At 46.8% G+C, this 22,695-nt stretch overlaps 1 long non-coding RNA gene across 1 annotated transcript in view; it reads right to left on the bottom strand.

Annotated features, from left to right (window-relative positions):
• Positions 1 to 11,055: 11,055 nt before the first annotated feature.
• LOC121829575 (uncharacterized) overlaps positions 11,056 to 22,695 on the bottom strand; it is a 114,667-nt gene continuing 103,027 nt past the window's right edge. The window contains exon 3 of the long non-coding RNA XR_013042531.1: positions 11,056 to 11,172. This is a non-coding gene — a long non-coding RNA (uncharacterized LOC121829575). The remainder of the gene's footprint in view (positions 11,173 to 22,695) is intronic.

Consider the following 22,695-nt stretch of genomic DNA (forward strand, 5'->3'; position numbering starts at 1 on the left):
CAGCACTGATATTACATGTACACACTGCTGCACCTATCTTTTCACATGGGTCCTGAGGATCAAAGTGTGGTTTCATACTTGTGTGGCATGCCAGTCATCAACCGAGCCATCTTCCAACATCAGGCTGGTTAGGTTTGTATGCATGTTGTTTATGGTCTTCCATCTCCAACCCCCGGCCCAGGTCAACCCCAGCACAAGACCTGCAGCTTACTGGTGAGAGCCAGGTAGTGAGTGCTCAGGACAGAGCAATGGACAGAGGACAGAGCAATGAACAGTGAGGGGGACTCTCTTCTCTCCATCTCATGGCCTGTGCCCTACACAGACTCTTCTAGCCTCTTCTACAAAATGACGACAGTTTCTCTCTGGCTTCTCTAGTCATCCCCTTTCTACCGCAAGCCCTCCTTGATCCCCACTACCACTTTAATTACCTACACTATGGCTCCCTAGCTCGGAATCTGTGCACAGCTCCCCACTGCTTACACAAAGTTGGACTCCACCCCACCCCCACCCCCACATGTCGAACCCTCCATTTCTCTAGTCCTAACCCTTCCCCCGGCTCTGCCTCTTCTCCAGACACAGAACCAGCCGACGCCCCCAGTACATGGCCCGTGCTTGCCCACCTCCCTCTCTTTGTTCAAATAACAGCCCTCTGTGTCACCACCTCTCTCTCCCACGTGCTCCAGTTTGACCCATCTTCAAAGTGACATCCCGGCTATCACCCACTCAAAGGGGACCCCTCTCCTCTGGATTTCTTTTGAATCTTCTGAATGGCAGTTAGCATTTTAAGTCTCTTACAGTTATGATTGTTGAAATCTTCCTAGAGACAGAGGTGTTATCACCCACGGTTGTCTGAACGGTGACTCTAAGGGAGCTGATTCTTAGTTCTTCCACTGCTCATCTACTATGTGCCCTCAGCTAAGTCCCAATTGAAAGCTTCAGTTTTCTCATCCATACAATGGGGCTACTATCTTCCCAGGGTTGTGTGGGCATCAACAAGATCACCTTCACAGCACCATAATGACTGAGCAAGGGGAGGACCCACACACCTACCCAGAGCAACCTGCCTGAGTCTGTGGCCCAGCTGCAGCCGGCGATCTGTGTTGAAGTCTGTGGCTCCTGTTACCACCGAAGGCGGAGAGAATAGGACTGCACAGAGCTGGCCTGATCCCTCACTGGCTGCAACACTAGGGAGAACTGGCCCTGCCCCTCACCAGGTGCAACAATCAGGAGACTGAGTCCTACACCTAGCCTGGGTAGCACAATAGAGGTGACCCTGTTTCATGAGGGTGGGGATGAGATGGCCCTGTGGATTCGAAAGTGGGAGAGCTTTCCTGGCCCCCTCATCGGCCATGTGGTATTATGGTTGAGGGAAAGACTCCCTCCCCTCCTTGGCCCTCACCACCTGCAGCAGGTGGGGGACCTGACCCAGCCCCTCACCAGCTGCACACTCCAGAGAACTGGGCCCCTGCACCTCACCTGGGCAACACAGTAGAGCTGGCCCTGGTGGTCCAGGTGTAGGAGAGCCGACCCTGAGGGTGTGAGAGCAGGAGAACTGGACCCGCCCCTTGCTCCTGGCTTCATAGGGTGACCTAGCCAGGGCAATGCTGAGAGCACACCACAGTGGTGAGGACAGGGGAGAGCTGGTGGGCTGACCAACCCTGCAACTACCCAGGCCCAGAAGCAGTTGGCCCATCCCAAAATGAGTTGAGTTGGCCCACCCCGAAATCTACTCCATCTGTGATCTGCTAGAGCAAGTGAAGGGGCAGGTCCTGTAGATCCAAAGCTGCAGGATCTCCACAACACAGGGCAACAACAGGATTTCCAAGAGGAGCCTCGGTGAGGGCCCAGCATTGAGAGTGTAGCAGAAACTGGAGGCCTCGAACCAGTCCAATGACTCTTTGCAATGAACACTTGCAAGTAAAGATGTATGGACTGAAAGGTAAACTGTGTGACTCACTGTGTCATACTACAGCTTCCATGATGAACTCTCTCTCTCTCTCTCTCCCTTCTCTTAAGTCTTTTTATTTTGGGGGGATGTTACAAGGGAAGAGGCAAACACAATAGGATGGGGAAATAATGGAATGGAGACACATGATGTATGGACCACAGAGAATAACAAAAAGATTAAAAAAAAGAAGAAGAATATACATACAAACTGCTTGAGAAATAAAGAGGTCAACACAAGATATAAAAGGAAAACAAATAGGTAGTGACACACGCCTTTAAACCCAGCACTTAGGAGGGAGAGCCAGGCGGATCTCTGTGAGTTCGAGGCCAGCCTGATGTACAGAGCAAGATCCAGGACAGGTACCAAAACTACACAGAGAAACCCTGTCTCTAAAAAAAAAAAAAAGGAAAAACAAATAAGAAAAAAAAAAACCCGTTATACTGTTTGTAGAAAGTCAGCACTTATTTTTGGCTCAAAGTTTCTCTAGTGTTTATTATGGAAGGAATAAAAATTAAATTTGGCTGTTTGAAAAAAAAAAAAGTTCACCTTCAGACTTGAAGTAGTGATGGAACCAAGAGGCGGGGAGACAGCTCAGGAAAGCTCTTGCTTTGCAAGCTTAAAAACCTGAATGTGATCAGCAGAACCCATGTGAAAAAGCCAGGTACGGCCGTGTGCATCTGTAATGCCAGGACTTGGGAGGTGGAAACAGGAGGCAGATCTCTGTGGCTCACTGGCCAGCCAGAGTAGCCTACGTGGTGAGCACCAGGCTGGGTGAGAGACCCTGCCTCAACAAAAACGTTGTACAGGGCCAGTGAGACAGCTCAGTGGGTAAAGGCAACTGGTGCCAAACTTCAATTCAGTCCCTGAAACCCACGGAGGAAGAAGGGAACCAATTCCTGTGAGTTGTTCTCTGATCTTACCACACGTGCTATGGCATGGGCATGCCACCACCCCCCAACACTCACGCACCCGCACATGCACTAAATAAATGAATACAAATAAAATGATTCTTTTGAGTAGACAGCATCTGAGGAATGGTACTCAGGATTGTCCTCTGACCTCCACATGCATGCACATACATGCATGAACAGACACACATGAACATGGACACACACACACAGACACACACACACACACACACACACACTGGAACCAGAGAGGAAAACACAGGGCAAGTGTGTGATATGAAACTGAGTAAGTGGGAATGGGACTGTCTTGACTCTTTGAAGGGGCTGAGCTTCACTCACCTCCCACAACTGCCCCTGGGTAGAGTCTCTGCCTACACTGGGCCTTCCAGCTGCCTCACTCATCCCCCAGCCTGGGCTGCTGGGGGCTAACAGGAGCCCTTTGGAGACCGCTGCCGCCTGACTCCACCTCTACCTCTGGGAGCCCAGCCCTGCTGTTGGGCCCCTTCACCTGGCCACCCTACCCCTCTGCCCGTCTCTGCAGTCCTGGGCCTGAACAGCTCCCCCACCACCCTGGGGAGGGGGCGTCTTGGGATTCCCCAGAGCATCACCAAGGTTCTGATTCTCCTGGCCAAGCAGTGCGTACTCGGCTAATTGCTACCTCTTCCTCTCCACAGAAACATCATTGCCAGCAATTAGCGTGGAGATCCTCCCCACTCTAGTTAAGATCCCAGGCTGCAGTTAAATGCTCCCAGATCCCATTTAAATGATTTCAAATGCAATTCATTCTGGCTCATTAAATAATTCCGGGGACGGTTTTCTTTGCCGTCATCACCTTAGAAACCTCTTTTTTTTTTTTTTTTTTTTAGAAGAACTTAATAAATTTTTTTTTAAATGAGAGGGTTAAAAGTGAAGAGGGCAGCCTGGCCCAGGAGCAGGAAGCAGGAAGATGTCTGCCCTGGCCTCCTCTGCCTTAAGTTAGCATTCCTTTTCCTCCCTCTGGCTCCCACCTGGCCCCCTACTCTCAGCTCTCTCCCTCCGTTCTTTTCTCTTGGAAATGACTTCACCCGACAGCTATGGATTTAGAACTTTTTTGCCAATTACTTATGCCCAGTGAGAAAATAGGTTTTTAATGTCTGTCCTTGCTCCATGCAGCCTGGCTACCTCCCAGTGAAGCAAGGCAGCAGTGTCCACTCCATGAATAGCCCCAGCCCTTTGCTGATCAGCATGCAGGTCGAACTGAGAGACACTGTGGGTGAGGAAAGCAAGAAGGAACGGGAGAGCCTCCATCTTCAAGGTCAGCACCTGGCCACAGAGAGGACCCCAGCCTGTGAACCATGAGCCCTCTTGCTGCCCAGTTCAACATTCACTTGGCTTCTGTTAGTTAGAAGATGCAGGGACCACTGCCCTGTGCCAGGAACCCAGTGAGCGTTTTGCATATATTAACATGCAAAACCTTCGGTGTGATCTAGTAAGAAAGATGCTGTCATTGTGCCCTTTTACAATAAGGAAAGTTAAGGCTCCTGAAAAGCTTAACATAGCACCCAAAGTCACCCTTCTGGCCCATGCTTCTGTTGGGATATCACTGCTCTAGAATTTCTAGACTATTCTAATACTCTGCCTGGACTTAGTCCTCTGTATTAGTCAGGGTTCTCTAGATTAACAGGACTCATAGAATGAATACACACACACACACACACACACACACACACACACACACACACACACACATACACACACACTCACACACACACAAAGGGGATTTATTAGAATGACCTACAGGCTGTTGTAGCTAGAGTTTTCCTGCCTTGCCCACAATCAGGACAAATCTTTGTCACCCGCCAGTCCCACAGCCACTCGGACCCAACCAAGTAAACACAGAGACTTATTTTGCTTACAAACTGTATGGCCGTGGCAGGCTTCTTGCTAACTGTTCTTATAGCTTAAATTAATCCATTTCCACAAATCTATACCCTGCCACGCAGCTCATGGCTTACTGGCATTTTCACATGCTGCTTGTCCTGGCGGTGGCTGGCAGTGACTCCTGCCTTCCTGTTCTTTTATTTCTCCTCTCTGTTAGTCCTGCCTATACTTCCTGCCTAGCCACAGGCCAATCAGTATTTTATTTATTGACCAATCAGAGCAATTTGACATACAGACCATCCCCCAGCACAGCCAAGTGCAGACCATCTCAGACACCTGCACTCAGGCCCGTGGTCCTAATCATCCTCTATGCGGACCTGCTGGGTAAAGCCACGAGGAACTCAAGAACGGGCTCCCACAGGACATACAGAACGTCCCACAGCAGGCTGTAGTCCAGCTAATCCAACAATGGTTGCCTGTGATTGGCAGGGCCAAGTAGTTGTTCAGCCTATGATGTCTCAGCTTGTTTTCATTATATGCTAGCATCTTGAAGAAGTAGGCTCTAATGTCAGTGAAGAATTGGACTTGGTAACAAACTGAGGGCTGTGGTGGTATTGTGTTCTCCAAAATATTGTGCAACCTAATAAACTTATCTGGGGTCAGAGAACAGACAGCCACTAGATACACAGGCTAGAAAATGGTGGCACACACGCCTTTAATCCTAGCATTCCAGAGGCAGAAATCCATGTGTTCAAGGATACAGCCAAGCACGGCGACTCATGCCTTTAATTCCAGAAAGTGAGCCTTTAATCCCAGGGAGTGGTGGTAGAAAGCAGAAAGGTATATAAGGCGTGAGGACCAGGAACTAGAAGCATTTGGCTGGTTAAGCTTTCAGGCTTCTAGCAGCACAGTTCAGCTGAGATTCATTCTGGATGAGGACTCAGAGGCTTCCAGTCTGAGGAAACAGGACCAGCTGAGGAACTGGCGAGGTGAGGTAGCTGTGGCTTGTTCTGCTTCTCTGATCTTCCAGTATTCACCCCAATAACCGGCCTCAAATTTGATTTTATTAATAAGAACTTTTTAAGACTCATGCTCCAGAGGGCAAGCAGGCAAAGAGCAAAAGCTTCCTTCTTCCTTGTCCTTGTATAGGCTGCCAGCTGGTGTGGTCCACATTAAAGGTGTGTCTTTCCAGACCAAGATCTAGATTAAAGATGTGGCTATTCCCGGCTCAAAAGATCTAAATTAAAGGCCTGTCTTCTTACCTCAAAGATCCAGATTAGAAATGGATCTCCCTACTTCAAATTAAGAAGGAAAAAAAAAATCCTTCACAAGCGTGCCCTCCATTTTTGGATTTTAGTCAATTCCAAATAAAGTCAAGTTGACCCGCAAGAATAACCATCACAACCCCCTGATCCTGGAACAGGGCTCTGGCACCTCTCAGGAGGCCTCAGCAAGGTCCCTACTGGGCTTCTCCCTCAGAAGACAGAGGCTGCAGGCCTCTTTCCAACAAGGCACACAGAGTTCGGAGAGCTGTAGTCAAGGGCAGTACAGAGTGCCGCAGGAAATTAAGGAGCAGAGTGGTCTATTCGGCCCAGGGAAAGGGGAGGTAGGTTGGAACAGGCTCCAGCAAGAGGCTGAACTACCCAGATCCTGGAGACCTAGATGAGACAAAAGCTGAAGGTAGAAGGGAGGGGCATGGAGTGGAAGGGGCGAGGCGTAAAGGAAGGTCTGGATGATTGAAGGCCCTTGGGTGCCAGGCTGTGACCTCTAAAGTAAGACACAAGCTTCAAATGTGTCAGAGGACTTGTTGCATAAATGTCACTTTGGGCCAGTGTCCTTTAACCAGGGACGAGTGTGGCTCCCAGCTGACTTTGGCCAGTGTCTGCAGACCTTGATTGCTGTCACAGTGAAGTGAAAAGGCAGGGTGGGTATCCAGTGTATAGGAATAAACCAGATGCTGTTAAACGAGGTAAGGAATTCCCCACCCCCCAAATCTCAACAAGGCTGAGAGGGGGGCACCATCGTGCACAGAAGCAATGGTGCCGTCGCCTTTGGAGAAAAACAAAATTGGCCGTAGATGAAGGAATTGGGAAAAGGGTTCACGGAGAAGGGAACTCTGAAAGGCTCACAGAAATGGGTCCGGGTGAGGACTTGTGGGGTAGAGGAAAGGAAATGCACAAGAAAGGCCAGAGAATGAGCACTGGGCCTGGAGGGGAGCCAGGGAAGGGGTGCTGGGTCCATAGGAAGAAGAAAGTGAAAGCACTGGAAAAGCTCTTTCACAGTACAGTTCGTTACCCTAACGGCGATGTAAAGTGATTCAGTAAGGCAATAGGGAGCCACTGAAGGGCTTAGAGCACCAAGAAATGGGATCAGAGATGTTTTAATTAATCAGGCCTCAAATAATTAATCAAGCAGAGGTGCTTAGACTTGGGGGGAGGGAGCCCCAACAGGAGGCCATTTCAGTGTTCCCAGCAGGAGCCTTAGCCACCCGGAACTGGAGAGTACCAGCCCTCACTCCACCTGCCACACCGGTGTCCCTGGAGCCGCCTGCTCAGGGCTCAGCACAGAACCACTGCTCCATAGGAGACGCGTAAGCCGAGTGCTTGTCAATTAATTTAAATTTTAAATGCAATTTGATATTTTAATTTGTTAAAACAAGCATGCATTGCTTTTGTAATCAAAAAATATAAGCAGTTCTTTAAAAATGGAAACCAGGATTTATTCACAAAGACCTCATCGCAGCAGTATCTAGAATAACAACCTGTTTACCATCAGGAGATCACCAACTACACAGGCCCTACCATGAGTGTGTTTACGTGAAAAGAGTGGTTTTCTTTCGAAGAGAGAAGTTTGCTCTTAAAGAACTGGAATGTAGACTGTATTAGTCTTTTTTCTATTACTATAATGGAATACCCAAGGCTAAAAACTTTATAAAGAAAAAAAAAAAAGTTCTGTGTGTGGTGGTACAGGCCTCTAATCCCAGTACTCAAGAGCAGAGGCTGGCACATTTCAACAAGTTCAGTGATCTACAGGATGAGTTTCAAGCCAGCCAAGGCTACACGGTGAGACTGTCTCAAAAAAAGAGAAGTTAAATTATAAAGCAAGATAAGATTCCAGAGATAGACATGGGCCACACACACACACACACAGGAACCACTCTAGTTCCTCTGAAGACATGACCCAAAGGGCTCCCTGAACTAGACTCCATCTCCGTAAGGTCCCACTACCTCTTAATGCCACCACACTGGAGAACAATTTTAGCATGAGACCCTTGTGGGAAGGGAGTGGTGACAGACACACAAGCCGTATCTAAATACAGTCTAATAAACAAGACAAGATGAGAGCTGGGGACACAGCTCAGCTGGGAGAGTGCTTGCCCGGCATGCAGAAGCCTTGGGTCTAGTCTCCGAGTAGCAGATAAACTGGACATGATGGTGCATACCTGTACTCCCAGTGCTTGGGAGGCAGGGAAAGGAGGATCTGGTGTTCAGTGTCATTGGCTACATAGTGATTTTGAGGTCAGCCTTGGATACATCAGATCCTGTTCTGGAAGAGAAAGTGGGTGGAGAGGGAGAGTGTACAGTGAATGATCTAATCGGTGCACTTAGGATGGACACTGTTCAGGACTGGGTACAGATGTGAGCAACCAGGTGCACACCTGGGGGCCAGGTTGCACAGAGTGGGACTCCAAGGGGGCCTTGGACTTTGGACTGCAAGTTGCATCTGGAACTGCTTCCCCTTTTCTGCAGGACCACATTAGGTCCTAGAAGTTGAGTCTCTGGCAGGGAACAATGGCTGAGCTATGTCTTTACTGAGAGAACATTTTACAACCCAGTCGTTCTGAAACAAAAGCCTGATAAGTCTCGGTGACAAACAATAACAAGCATTGCTTTCTTTCACTGTGAGTCTGAAGGTCAGCCATGAGCTGCCTCTGCTTCACACATCCCTCATGGGACCAGGGAGCCAGCCAGGAGGATTTTCTCAAGGCGGTGACATAATCTCCAAAGGGCAAGACCGAGTGCATGAGGCATGGCCAGCCCGGCTTGCATCACCCAGCCAAAGCAGCCACATTGCTTTGTGCAGAGTCAGGAAGGAGGGGCAGGCTCTGCTCGCCCTTCTGTGGAAGGGGTAACAAAGCCGCCTAGCAGAATGCATGCGCAGATGCAGCGTCAATGCTGAGAACAGTGGCTGACCCGCACCTTTGGCGTGCCAGTTGCTGGCTAGTTCCTCGTCAGTAGCCAATGTGCTGAAAATGGGCCTTGTAGGACATAAAGAGAGGCTCTCTGAGATGGAAGCATGCTCTCCCCCTGATACTCTGAGATTCTGAGGGAGTCAGGAAGAAACGCGTGTTCGTTAACTGAAACCATAACTGCCACGGTCTTGGTCTCAGTCTATGGGGCTCCACTTTCACTGGAAGCCTCTGTCTTGAACTTAAGCTTAATGCCGACACCACTTACCACAGATGTTTCTTCCCCGGGGCCTTTTTGGCCTCCCTGTTCTCTTTTCGTTTTGTAGAGACATGGGGGAGGGGAGTCAGGTAGCCCATGCTAGCCTTGAACTCTTGAACAGGATTTCCTTGCTCTCTCCGTCTTCCTTCCCCCTTAAGCACTCCTTTTCCGTTTTCCCACATTCCCCCCAAATATGGAGGTCCTTCAGAACTGTGTTTCCAACTTCATTTTCCACTCCATATCCTGAGGGGTGACCTTCAGGGTACCTATAACTCCAAGAAAATTATTTAACTTCAAAGTTTAAATTATTTAAACTTAATAAACTTCTCTCTGTTTGTTCATGTCCTGATGGCAGTTTATGGGTGTCTCAGGACTCATGAAACGGTTCACTACTGGCCGTAGTTGATAGCACCATTCTGCACCTTTCCTGGTTAGGACTCATCTTCCTGCAGGCTTCGAGCATCACTTCTAGTCTCCCACCCACCCCCCACCCCATGGCTCCTAATCTACCTCTATTTAGACTCCCCACCTCTTTCTGCACAGTACCCTCTCGGTCTCATAGGCCCCTCAAAACAAATCCATGAAGGAACTCCAAGACAGAACTCACATCCCCTGTCTTCATGGTAGCCCAACCTCAGAGGTCATTCACAGGGCCCTGACCTCTGCATGGACTCCACAGACTCCTCTGTTTTCTGTCTCTGACAACTTAAATCAATGCCTCCTCTTCCACCCCACCTGCTCTGCATCAGTCAGTGCAGGGCCCCAGCATTACTTATCATAATCCTGACCCGACTCGTTCCCATAGATCCAGTCCCCTAGTCCATCCTACATGGCCATCGGGGTTCCTTCCAAAATCCTAACAAGTTTTGTAAATCTCTTGTCCACCCACTGCTTTTAGAGTAAGGTCAAAATAGAAGCTAATTAGGAGATAATCTCCACCCACAAAACAGAATTGTCTCCTCCTCCGGTCCCTAAAACACTACCTGTCTCTTTATCTCTCTGGACCTTTCCCTGATCTGCCCTCTCTACCCACCTCTCACCATTTACTTCCCTGCCCAATTCCACTCTTCCAGAAAGTCTGAGCTTCATTGTTACCTCCTCCATGTTGTGGGCCTCAGGCTGGCTAGGTGCCTCCTCTTTGGACTCTGATGGTACCAAAGCACGGTAAACACTTCTACAAGACTACACTATCCATTGAGTTATAAACATTACATGAGCAGGAAGCATGTGCTTGCCTCCCAAAGGCCTTATGCTCTATAAATGTTTGATGACTGAATAATGGATGGAATGGATGAAGTGCTAGTTGCATTTGTTACCTATCTTGTGATGTTGGGCAAGTCTGGTAACACCTATGGGCATCAGTTTCCTCACCTGCAAAATGGAAACCATAATGAAAATAGCAAGTGATATTAGATAGTATGTGTTGGGTCATCCACACAACTAAAAACTAAATCATCAAAAAATAATGATTGAAACTCTGCAGTTGCAAGGAAAACGTGGAGGGAGTATACAATAATTTAGACAGCTACAAGGGACAGCTATAAACAAATGCTCCCTCACACATGCCTGGAAAGATAGGGCCAACATTTGTCCTGACGGGGTGGGACCACGGTGACATCATACTCCTGTACCTGCCATGCTTTTATTAGTGAGCACGCAATAATTTATGATTTTAAAAAAAAGACTCAACTTTATTACCCAAAAAGAAGAAAGAGATTTCTAAGAAAAGAACCCCGCATCCTCCTCATTTGGCAAAGCATTGGATACCACCCAGCAATCCCAGGGAGGGAAATGGTTGCATCCCTCCAGCTCCTTTTGTTCTTCTACAAAGGCAAGTCCACCCCCTAACCCCCCTACTCCCACCCCGCTCCATCCTTCCCTCCCACTGAGCATGCAACATTGCTGGGCAGCCAGGTGTGCACAGAGAATAAACGCGGCCTGGAACATCTTTGTCTCTGGTCTGGTGATGAGAAGAGGAAAGCCATATATTCATGGTTGACTTCAGCCCCTGGGGAGACAAAAAAAAAAAAATTAGAACTCTTCATGTGTGGTAGCCGTCTCACAGATTCAGCTTTTGGGGAGTTCCCATTTCCAAGGTTCAACCTGCCCAAGGTCTTAAATCTCAGGTCTCCCTAAGTTGAAGAATGGCTACATCTCAGCAGTTTCCCACCCATAGTGCTGGGGCTTCCAGGAACTCTAATTCTCAGCCATTGCTGGTGTAAGCTGGAAGTGGTACTTTAATTAGGAAAGTGTATGCTAGTTAATTCTGTGTCAATTCAACAAAGTCAAGGGATGCCCATAAAGCTGGTAAAGCAAGGTTTCTGAGTATGGTTGTTTCCAGAAGAGCTCCATGTTTGACCCAGAAGGAATAAAGCAGAGCCACACTTAGCAGTGTGAACAGGCTCCATCCCCTTCTGCTGGCCTGAAGGAACAAAAATCAGAGGAAGGGTGGATGCGCTGTCTCCTCTTGAACTCGAGCATACACCTGCTTTGGCCCTTGAAAACTAGAACTCCTGACTCCTGAGTCTCAGCCCTTCACGTTCCAGACTATACAACAGAAGCCCCCACCTTCCCCATTCCCCAGATCTCAGACCTTGGGACTCAAAAAACAAACTATACCAATAACATTCCTGGTTCTTCAACTTGACTATGGCATCCCATGGGATGCTCAGCCTCTGTAACCACATGTGCCAATTCCTATAATAAATCTCTTCTTCTGTATTTATATCTTATAGGTTCTGTTTCTCCAGAGAATCTTGATGCATGTGGCAAACTAACATTCAAAAACTGTACATCAGTTGTTCCCTTAGGCCTGTCATTTTAGTTACTAGGGGGATTGAAGCAGGAGGACCACAAGACAAAAGCCAGCCTGGACAATTCAGCAAGACGATTCTGTCGCAAAATAAAAAACAAGAGAGGGTGTGGCCGTTTGGATAACAATAGCCCCCATAGGCTCATGGATTTGAATGCTTGGTCACCAGAGAGGGGCACTATTAGGAAGTGTGGCCTTACTGGAAGAACTGTATCACTGTTCTGGGGTGGGGTTTGGTGTTTCAAATGATCAAGCCAAGCCGTGTCTCGCTCTTCTTGCTGCTTGCCAATCCAGATGTAGCACTCTCAGCTCCTTCTCCAGCACCATGTCTGCCTGCCTGCCACCGCGCTTCCCACCGTGATGAAAATGGACTAAAGCTTTGAAAATAGAAGCCAGCCCCAGTTAAATGTTTCCCTGTATAAGAGTTGCCATGGTCATGGCGTCTCTTCATAGCAGTAGAAAATACACTGAGACAAAGGGAGTGCTGGGTAATATGCTTGCCACCCAGGCATGAAAATCGGAGTTTGGGTCCCCAGCACCCACGCAACTGTTCAGCAGGAACGGTCGTCCACTTGTCATCCCAGCACTTGAGAAGCTGAGACAGGAGATACCACCCCAACAAGCTGGCTAGTCAGAGTAACAGAATTGGCAAACTCCAGGTGCAGCTGAGAGACCCTGCCTCAAAGTATAAAGTAGAGAGTTATTGAAAAAGACACCTGACATTAACCTCTGACTTGCACATGCATGTGCACACATGGGCTCCCACCAGCATACATACACAAAAATAAACAAATAAATAAATAAGGCTACTAAGGATATAATTCAATGATGGAGTACTTGGCTAGCATGTATGAGGCCCTAGGTTCAATTCCCTGCAACACACACACACACACACACACACACACACACACACACACACACACAATTCTTCAAACCCCATGCATAACATTTTAACAAGAATAATGTAAATTCCAAAATAAAGATTTATTTAATTATAATGGTATTATTAGATAAATTAACAAATTACTATGCAACTGTCAAAATACCAAGGTAGAGGAGTAGTTAATTACACGGAAAATATTAACAGACTACCGTTACATTAAAATGCAGTTTACAAAACAGTCCCAGGTGTAAATGTATTCTAAGTAGCTCCATAAGCATAGCAAGCTTGGGACAGGACAAACAGAGAATGGCTAGCAGTTATTTCTGAGTAGTCAATTTTCAAGTGACTTCTTTCTTCTTTGGACTCATTTCTATTTTCTACACTTTCTTGCAATTAGTTCAGATTGCTTTCATAACAAGAAAAAACTTTTTTAAAAAAGCAAAACCATTTTAAGAGTTGCATTTGACAGACTTCCAGTTCTCTCGCATCATGTTATTTCTAAGTCCCATGCTGTAGAGGGATATCTTTTCCTTCTTTCTGAAGTCCGACTTCTTAAGTCTGAGGAAATACGCTTCACGGTGGTCAGCTTTTCCCAGCAGCAAGAGAGCTCTCCACAGGTTCTAGAGACCATTTTCTCCTTATGAGGACATGGGGTGGGGTGCTGGGGCCATATTTGCATTGCCCACACACACTGGAGATGTATTGAGTAGCAAGGTGAGGCAGGACAGCCAAGTGCCAGACACTCCGATTCTAATCGAATGAAATGTCTAGGTGTTCGGGCTTCCTTACCTAAGACTGCTATAATTCATATGCGGATTATTCACTGCATAAGAAACCATCCCGGGTGGAAAATAAAGACACAAATTCTTTGTTCTGTTCACTAGACTGTGCTCCTGGTGTAGGGCTCTATCCTTTAAGGCAGAAGAGATTCTTTTTAAATTCACAACTAACTGACCATCTTCTTGCCATTCCAGACACTTACAGCCTTGAGTCGTCCTACAGAAGACATTTTTTTGATTTACCAAAAAGCTTCATGAGGGAACAGCGGCCCTGTACCCACCACAGTTTGCATTAAGAAAACCAGTGTTGATTTCCCCACCCAGGTGGCTCGTAGGAAGATACCAAGATACCGAATGCAGCATTGTGGTGATTAATCAGCACTGTCAACTGCCTGGATTTAGGACCACCTAGGAGACACACCTCCGGGTGTCTGTGAGGGTGTTCACAGGGAGGTAACTTGCGGAGATAAGCCTGAATGTAGGTGTTACCAGCCACTGGTGAGAATCCAGGGCTGAGCAAAGAGATAAGAAGGGAAGAAAGAAGCTCAGAGAACCCAGAAAGTGCATGACACTTCCAAGGCCTGGGAAACAGAAGACTCACATGCCTACTCTTCAAAATTATAAAAGCAGCAATGCTCAAGAGAGGAGACTCTGGCTGGCTGGGCCATCTCCAGGGCAGGACTCCAGGGCTGCAGCCTTCACGACCATTTCCTACACTGGGGCAGGCTTTTTGGCGATGTTGCTGCTGTTTCACCCATATTCTTCTAAGTGTTGCCTATAAAATCACTGGCTTACAAAGTTAGACTTGGGCTAAACGGTTTTCTCAATTTGTGCCCTATCTGGGGTAAATCCTGATGGAGAATGCAGCATGACCAACCACCTCATATTCCTGCAACCATGATGGACTGTCATCCTTAAGACTGTAAGCCGGGCAGTGGTGATGCACACCTTTAATCCCAGCACTTGGGAGGCAGAGGCAGGTGGATCTCTGTGAGTTTGAGGCCAGCCTGGTCTACAAAGTGAGTTCCAGGAAAGGCGCAAAGCTACACAGAGAAACCCTGTCTCGAAAAACAAAACAAAACAAAAGACTGTAAGCCAAATAAACCCTTCCTTGCACATCTTCTTTTCAAGCATTTGGTCAAAACAACGAGGAAAGCAGTGAGTACACCTATAATACTTAGATCTTTCCTATAACCTAATTTGCTTTAACCCCACCCTTGAAACAAATAACAGTTTTGCATATCACCCCACAGTTTAACAGTGGTATATAGCTTGGTGGTTTGTCAACCATGGATGCATACATTCAGCTACCTCAGCCACACCTCAAGCCAATTCCATCGAACCTCAAGGGTGGGATCCAGTCAAGGCTAAGACCAATTTACTAGAAATAACTCAAAGTTAAAAACAGTCCTAAATGTCTGGGTTTAATATTCCATCTCTTGAGAGCTGGGGAGATGGTTCAGTGGTTAAGAGCATTGGCTGTTCTTTCAGAGGACCCAACACCACCATGGCAGCTCACAATCATCTGGAATGCTAGTTCCAGGGCATCTGACATGCTTTTCTGGTCTCTAAGAGCACAGTATGCACATGGTACACAGACTTGCATGCAAGCAAAATACCCAATACACATAAGAAATAAAAATACACATTAAAGGTTAAAAATAATTTTTAAAAAAGACTCCATCTTGCTGTTTATCAGCATGAATTCTTGAACTTGAACTTTACCCTTTGCCAACCTAGTTCTTCAAGTGTGAAATACCAGAGTGATAAGTCTTAGTCAGACTCAATCTGCAAGAAGGAGATCCAGTCCCTGGGTTCGAGGAGAACTAAAGAGGGAGAGGAAAGAGCCATGATGCTAAGAGTTTGGCTCCCTAGGCTATGAACAGTGGTGGGATTGGTGGGAACAGAAGCTCCTGAGGCCCCTCTCACCCCCAAAGCATTGGTGCTGTAGAAGTGTCTACATGACAGGAGGCTGGAGTTCGTGCTTTGGTGTGGCTCCCCAGAAAGGATTATGAGTTGTTTAAATACATGTCACTTATTCTTTCTAGATTCAGGTCATCAGGCTCGGGGACTGCCCTGCTGTTGCCTCTCACTCTCCAAACCACTCTGAGTCCTCATTCTCCATGTATTCATCAACACCATTTATGTCCAACACCATTCATGTCCAAACAGTTGAGAAATCAAGTTATCAGCCAGAGAAGTAGAACCATAAGCATGTGCATGCCTTTCTGTTTATCTATCTGTCTGTCTACCTATCTATCTACCTATGTATTAATCTCTCTGTGTGTGTAAGAGAGAGAGAGAGAGAGAGAGAGAGAGAGAGAGAGAGAGAGAGAGAGAGAGAGAAATCTGCCACTTTCTTACCCCCTTCTGTAAAGACACGCAGCTGTCATTTTCTTCCTTGTTAATCCATCCCGGCAGATAATCTGATTTGTAGAATTGGGTACTATCTATCTAAGAACACTTGAGATCCAGTGGGAACCCCACTGCTTCCAAACTGTTTAAAGAAGCCCACTCTCCCTCTCTTTTTCTCATTTGTACAGCGGGAATGCCAATATCTCTCCTACTTTCCTCCTGGAGTTTTGTGAGGCGCAGTTGATAACATGCAGCTGAAAGAAATTAATAAAGTAATGTTGGAGTTGAGGTGTCTTATTACACATGCCCAGGCTGCATCCTCTTCAGATTCGCTGGTTTGCTAATGCCAAGTCCATCTTCTTGGCCATGCTTCAGATGACCTGTGCTTGCCAGTGAGCAAAGGCTGATTCTACTGAATGAAAGTTCTCTTTCTGGTGGAAGACATCTTGCTTCCACAACAGAAGAGGTAATCCAGAGTATGAAAATAAACAGAGAAAGGCAGAGTGAAAAAAATAAAGGTAAATGATGATGCCATTTGAGCTCCCATATATTCCATTTAATTTTTAAGTGCCTCTTATACCCCATGATTATTTCCAGATTTTTTGCCCATCCAGAGTCTGGTATTTGGTGATAAACAAAGGAAGACTCCTACCCCCTGAGAGGTAGTGGTTTATAATAAACAAACATGAAATTTCTATACATATCATGGAGATTGTATAAGTCCTATGAAGAAAAATTAAAGCAGGGTAATGGGGGGAAAAGGAGGTATTCCAATGGGGTGTCTGGGTTCGGCTTTATCTTGATTTACTAAGAAAGCCTGATTGAACTCAGTCACTATCAGGTGCCACCCTAAGTCCTGAGGAAGGCTGCTTTATAAATGGGTGATTTGGCAAAGACATTACCACGAATGACTCTAATAACAGCACAGAAGCCTCTTAAGAAAGAACTGGACCACATCCTCAGAAACCCATATCTAAGGTATTTTATGCCAAAGACCAAGCCAAGGACAGGAAGTTGTCGATAACCTCCAAAAATAGTCTCCATGGAATTGAACACACCCAGAGGTCATCCCTCCTGATTCACCCACTATTATTAGTTCACTCGTAAACTAGAAATCGAGCTTTTTAAAAGAGTGTGTTGAGAAGAGATACTGAGCATCGAATCAAGCAAGTCATTCTGTGGCCAACTGGCAGTAGCAGTACCACAAGGACTGACACTGATCGCTTCTGTGAATAGAGAGGATGCTTCGGAAGAATGACAAATATAAGAGCTTCCACTGCAATGCCCACACAGTCACCTGACTTCCTGCCATGCCCCTGGGGTAGCTAGAGACTGAGAGCTTCGAACTCCAATCGGGCTCAAGGTTATTCACAGCTAACCATCCAGGGTGAGTCTCAGAGGTTCTCTGAGTTTGGGTCCTTTGGTTCTGCATTCTAAACAGTAGGGTTTTTTTTCTAACACCTCACAACTCACCAACTCCAGTCATCTCCCCACCTCCACCTCCACCCCCCACCCCCAAACATACCCTGGAATGCTGATACCATGACTAGTGTTTAAGGAAGACCCAACCATAGGAGTCTTCCCAGACTGATCTCCCCGAAGAGACACTGGAACGTCTTTCTCATTTGGATGCCTAAGATAGGCATCAAGTAAAGAAACAAACGAAACTTGTGCCTCCGTCATGTCCTCCCGAGCTGCCACACCCACACTGTGAATAATCTCTTACTCATGTTAAGACAAGCAGAAGCCAAGATGAGCCTACTCAAAAACCAAAACAAGTGTTTCAAGCCTCCCTGAAACTGCTAGAATCTTCTTCTCATGTTTCTCTTCCACAAACTGCGATAATTACAGAGGCGAAGCACTACCTGCTGGGAAGAGGTGTTGAGCATCCCTGAACTAGACAATGCGAGGGCCCTCTCTAGAAGTGAGGCAGATGCTGTCTTCTGGGGCTGCGCTGTTTTAGAGTGCTGTGGTCCAGGGCTGAAATGAGCTGTGCACAGCAGTCTGTCAGGTGAGCTACGAGGATGCTTTCACCCCCTTTTGGGACCAAGTCTTGGTTCCAAGAAACATCTGTGGTCTACGAGATAAATATGTATCTCAGCATTTCTATAAAAATATCGTAAACTTGCGTATGCTGTAAGGTGGGAGGGGTACTGTTGAGCAGAGTTAAGAAACACTGGGCTAAACAAGTTAAGTGGTAATGCCCAGTGGTTAAAAAAGGCCTTTCAAATGAAGAAGGTATTCCGAACGTGGCAGAGCAGGGTATACAGGGCTCTTGTATTTATTTATGTTATCACAGATGTTCGTCTAGGTGGGACACCTATTAACACTCTGCAGAGCACAGGGTGACGTAAAGTGAACTTTAACAGCAGCCCGGTGAGCTTTTCCCCCGGTCGCCAGACACGGAGAACGCAGCACAAAGGAGTAAATATGAATTTTGAATTCCTACTGCGAGAGGAGATTAAGAGATAATAGTCTGGAGATATGTATGGTTATAGTTATAGTTTTATATATAGCAAACTATAGATTTTAAAAAAATGACTTTTCTTCTTAGGAATTTCCAAGTTATAACTCTTAGAGATACAACAAACAAATTCAAAGCCACACTATAAAAATCACACCAATTTGGCCTCCCACCAACAGATGGGGACAGATGAAGAGTGGGGGGTGGTTTGGAGGGGGGGTCCTGCTGGTCTGAACCATAGAGTCCTTGATAAGTTACTAAGTGGCGGCAGTCTGGCGGGAGTTCTACCTTCTTTTGCATCATTCTGCAAATACTGTTCATCCCATTGTATCCACGGAGCAGGGAAGCCATGGCATGAAAGGGTACAATTGTGTTGGGATTCAAAGTAGGGATAATGAAAGCTTAACCACGCTGGGGAAATGTGACTGCTGAGCTGTGTGATTCACTCCCAAAGGAGGCGTGCTTCAAAAGGTCAAAGTGCTCCGCAGCATGTGGCGGTTCGCACACTGCTCATGACGATCCGCAAGAACGGAGGGAGAAGGGCACCACGCACAGAAACATGAGAGCAAGGGGCGACAAGATCAGCCAGCCCCCACGCAGGCTGGCTATGAGCCACACACTCATCAGGAGAAAACAGGGGCTGTGCTCAAGGACCTAAAGCAGAGTGTGGTGAAAATGCTGTTGCCCAAACGTTCATTTCGTCTGGCACCCATTTTACGGAGGTTTGACTCTGAGCCAAGCATCGTGCTGGCTCCTGGGAACATTAAACGGAAATAGACAGAGGTAGGCCCCGCCCACCAACGAGGAACTGTCAGTCTATGAAGGAATGGGGATGCCGAGCCGCGATAAGCAAAACAAAATGTACAAGTCTAAGATGTTGGTGAGACGCCATGAAAGGAAGCCACCAAGGCTATGACAGAAGTAGAAGAAGCCGAGGTGGGGTAGAGATGGCTCTGGGTTCATCTCTAGGGCAGGGTTATAGGCTCTGAACCTTCTTGGTACATGAGTTGGAAGGGGTTGGCGGTCTGGCTCTCCTGGTGACGGGAGCACGCCACAGGATTGGTGTGGAGAAAGTTAGGGACTTACCTTAAGCTGAGCTGATCTCTGGAGAAAGATGAGCTGTGTATGGGCATTAAGGAAAAGAAACGCACTTGCTGGTCTTAAGGTTCAAAGGACTGGCTGGGAGCAAATACTCCCCAACCCCTCGGCGCTCACAAATAGACCAGCAAGGAATTTAACCTGTTCTGTTTCTCTGCTTAAATCAAAATTTAAAGTTAGCACACAAAGCAGTGGGTTTCATCATGGCCTCTTCACGCATATGTGGCATAAAATTTCTGTTTTCGTTCATTCGTCTATCCCACTGCCCACCTCCATTTCCGCTCCTGACTCCAACTGGCTCCTTCCCCCAGTTACTGTCTGCTTCTACTTTCTCATCACATGCATCCCTTCATCTGTTCTTTTTTTTTTCCTTTTCTTTTCTTTTGGTTTTGGTTTTGGTTTTGGTTTTTTGTTTTTTTTTTTTTTTTCCAAGACAGGGTTTCCCTGTGTAGCATTGTGCCTTTCCTGGAACTCGCTCTGTAGACCAGGCTGGCCTCGAACCCACTGTGGGACCCAGCAAGGCTCTGGTGTGGATTTTTAGTTTCACATCACTAAAGACCTGGGGAAGTTTGGTTTGACTCAGGTATAAGGACAGAGTGTGCAGACCCGGTCTGGATCTGATTTTCTCATGTATGTACCCGAGAGTCTCCTGGACGGTTTCTACTCTTCCCTTCTCGATCTTGCCTCACTTTACCCTACGCTTTCCTGCGTCGCCCTCATTCTCCAAAGACAGCCCTGTCTATATTTAATAGGTTAAATCTTACTTCTGTGTGTACCCACTGTATGCTCTGTTTTCTAAGATTAGTTTTAGATATGAGTAATAGAGAAAGTCCAAAATTAACAATGACTTAAGATAGAAATGTATTTCTAAAATAAAAAAAAAATAACCAGAGATTAGCAGTCCAAGGAAATACAGCAACTCTGCACCCCAAATAATCTGTAAGCCAAGTACCTTCTCCCAGAACCTCCGCTGTCAGCAATCTCTGTGTGCCTCATGAGGCAATGGCGTTGCTTAAACTCCAGCCATCACCTCTGTATTCAGAGACAGCAGTAAAGAGAAAAGGGGGAAAAAACAGTGCTTGTAAGGGAGCTTCTGGAAGCTGCCCTCATCAACACGTCTGCTTTTATGCTTTTACTAGAACAAGTCAAACTCAGCGTCAAGTTTTTAAGCACACTCATGACATGCAGAAACTATCAGCTCTGAGAGGTAGAATGGTTATGCCTTCGCAGATTAGAGCCTGGCTGGGTTTGGCCTCTCCTGGAGGTGCCAGCAATGGAAATCCTCCATGAAGCATATCTCCTCAGGTAGGCTTAATAACTTCATGACTACCCCTGGATCGACCGTGGCTGACTAAGGTTCACAATGGTAATCAAGGAACAGGGGCTGAAAGTGTGTGCCTGCCCTCTCTCCCAAAATTCATATTGTGGACTCCTAACCACCCCCCGCCCTCAGAGGACGGCAGCTAGAGATGGAGTCTTTGGAAGTAATTCGATCATGACGGTGGAGCCTGAAGTGGAGGGTGAGTGCCCGGCTCCCTATCTGCTTCCTGCCATCTAAGGATGGAGATCTGAACGTCAGGACAAGAACTCTTGCCAGACAACAGAATCGCAAGCACAATTGAACTTGGACGTCCCAGCCCCTAGAACAGTAAGAAACAACTTTCCGCTTGAGTCACCCCGGCTGTGGGTTCTTGTTACAGCAAATATTGACAACAATGTCCTGAGAGAGCCTTGCGTGAAGATTTGCCAAGGTAGTGGTTTCATCTCTTTGTACTGACATCTTTTATTGGTCAGTCACTAACACGGCTATTCTGGCTCATTCTTTCACTTGGAATCTTTTAAAGGCAGCCATAACTATTCAAAGAAATGGGCTGGGGATGTAGTTCAGTTGTTAGAGTGCGTGACCTAACATGCCCAAAGGCCTGGGTTCAGTCACCAGTACTACATGAAATGGAGTCTGATGGCTCACAGCTGTAGTCCCAGCCCTTGGGAAGTAGAAGTAGGAGGATCAGGAGTTCAAGGTCATCCTCAGTTACAAAGAGAGTTCCAGGCCAACCTAGGCTCCAGGAGACCCTGTCCCAAAGGAGGCAAGGGATAGAGGGGGAAAGGAAGGCAACGAAGAAAGAATGGATGAGAGAAGGGAGGAGATGCTGCCACTGTGTGCAGAGCTTTAACAGCCTGGTTTCTGCCTCACTGTCCAGCTTCACCCCCACCAGCTCCACCATGAAAAAAATGTCTCTATTCTTGCCCAAACACCTGTCCACCAGGTCAGCTGTTATCCTCTGGGAAGTTTTCCCCACTCTCCCTAGAATTCCACACTCTCATTGAAAACCCACCTGTCCCACAGAAGCATCTCCGACTCCCCAGAGTGGAGTCTGGTCCCCTCAACAACGGCTCCTTACACATTGACCTGCACATTGTTTCCATCTCATTTCCTCTGCCACGTGACTACTTAAGACAGAGGCCAGTTTTTATTTATCTTTGTCCTTCAGTAGAACGTGTCTGTTCTCTCCATAAAGACCTGGCATGTGTCCTACTCAGGCTATGCGGGTTTTATTGCCCTTGTAGATGGGATTTCTTTTTCCTCTGTTATAGCTTCTGGTTAATTATTGCTGATATATTGGAAATTTTAGCTTTTATTTTTATCAATCTGTGCGTACGATATAAATAGTTATCTGGTTCAAAGGCTTTTCCAAAAATAAGCATTAGCCTCCAACAAGCCTCCTTCTCCCTACCCCATCATCCTCAGACCCAAAGCAACAGCCTTTAGCTCTTCTGCATGACGCTTGGCTATTTGTCTGGGAGCCTCTAAACACCATGCTTATCCTGTGCCTCCTGATTCCTCATTTATAGGAATGACCAGCAAACTCCCCACTAAAGAAAAAGGATAAACCCTTTCTTCTCCCAAACCAACACAAATACACTTGATCACCTGGAAAGACTCCGCTCCAAAGAGTCACACTCACAGATGCCAGAGAAGAGGACTTCAACACCTTCAGGGAGGGGACACAATTTCATCCACAACACCATCCTTTCAACGTTCTATCTTTATTTTGTGCCAATCCAGTCAGATTGCTGTTCAGTATTTGCATCATAATGAACCTACAGTTACTTAAAACTAAGCCCTGTAGTAAACCATG

Source organism: Peromyscus maniculatus, chromosome 1 (genome assembly GCF_049852395.1).
Source record: "Peromyscus maniculatus bairdii isolate BWxNUB_F1_BW_parent chromosome 1, HU_Pman_BW_mat_3.1, whole genome shotgun sequence".
NCBI lineage: Eukaryota > Metazoa > Chordata > Mammalia > Rodentia > Cricetidae > Peromyscus > Peromyscus maniculatus.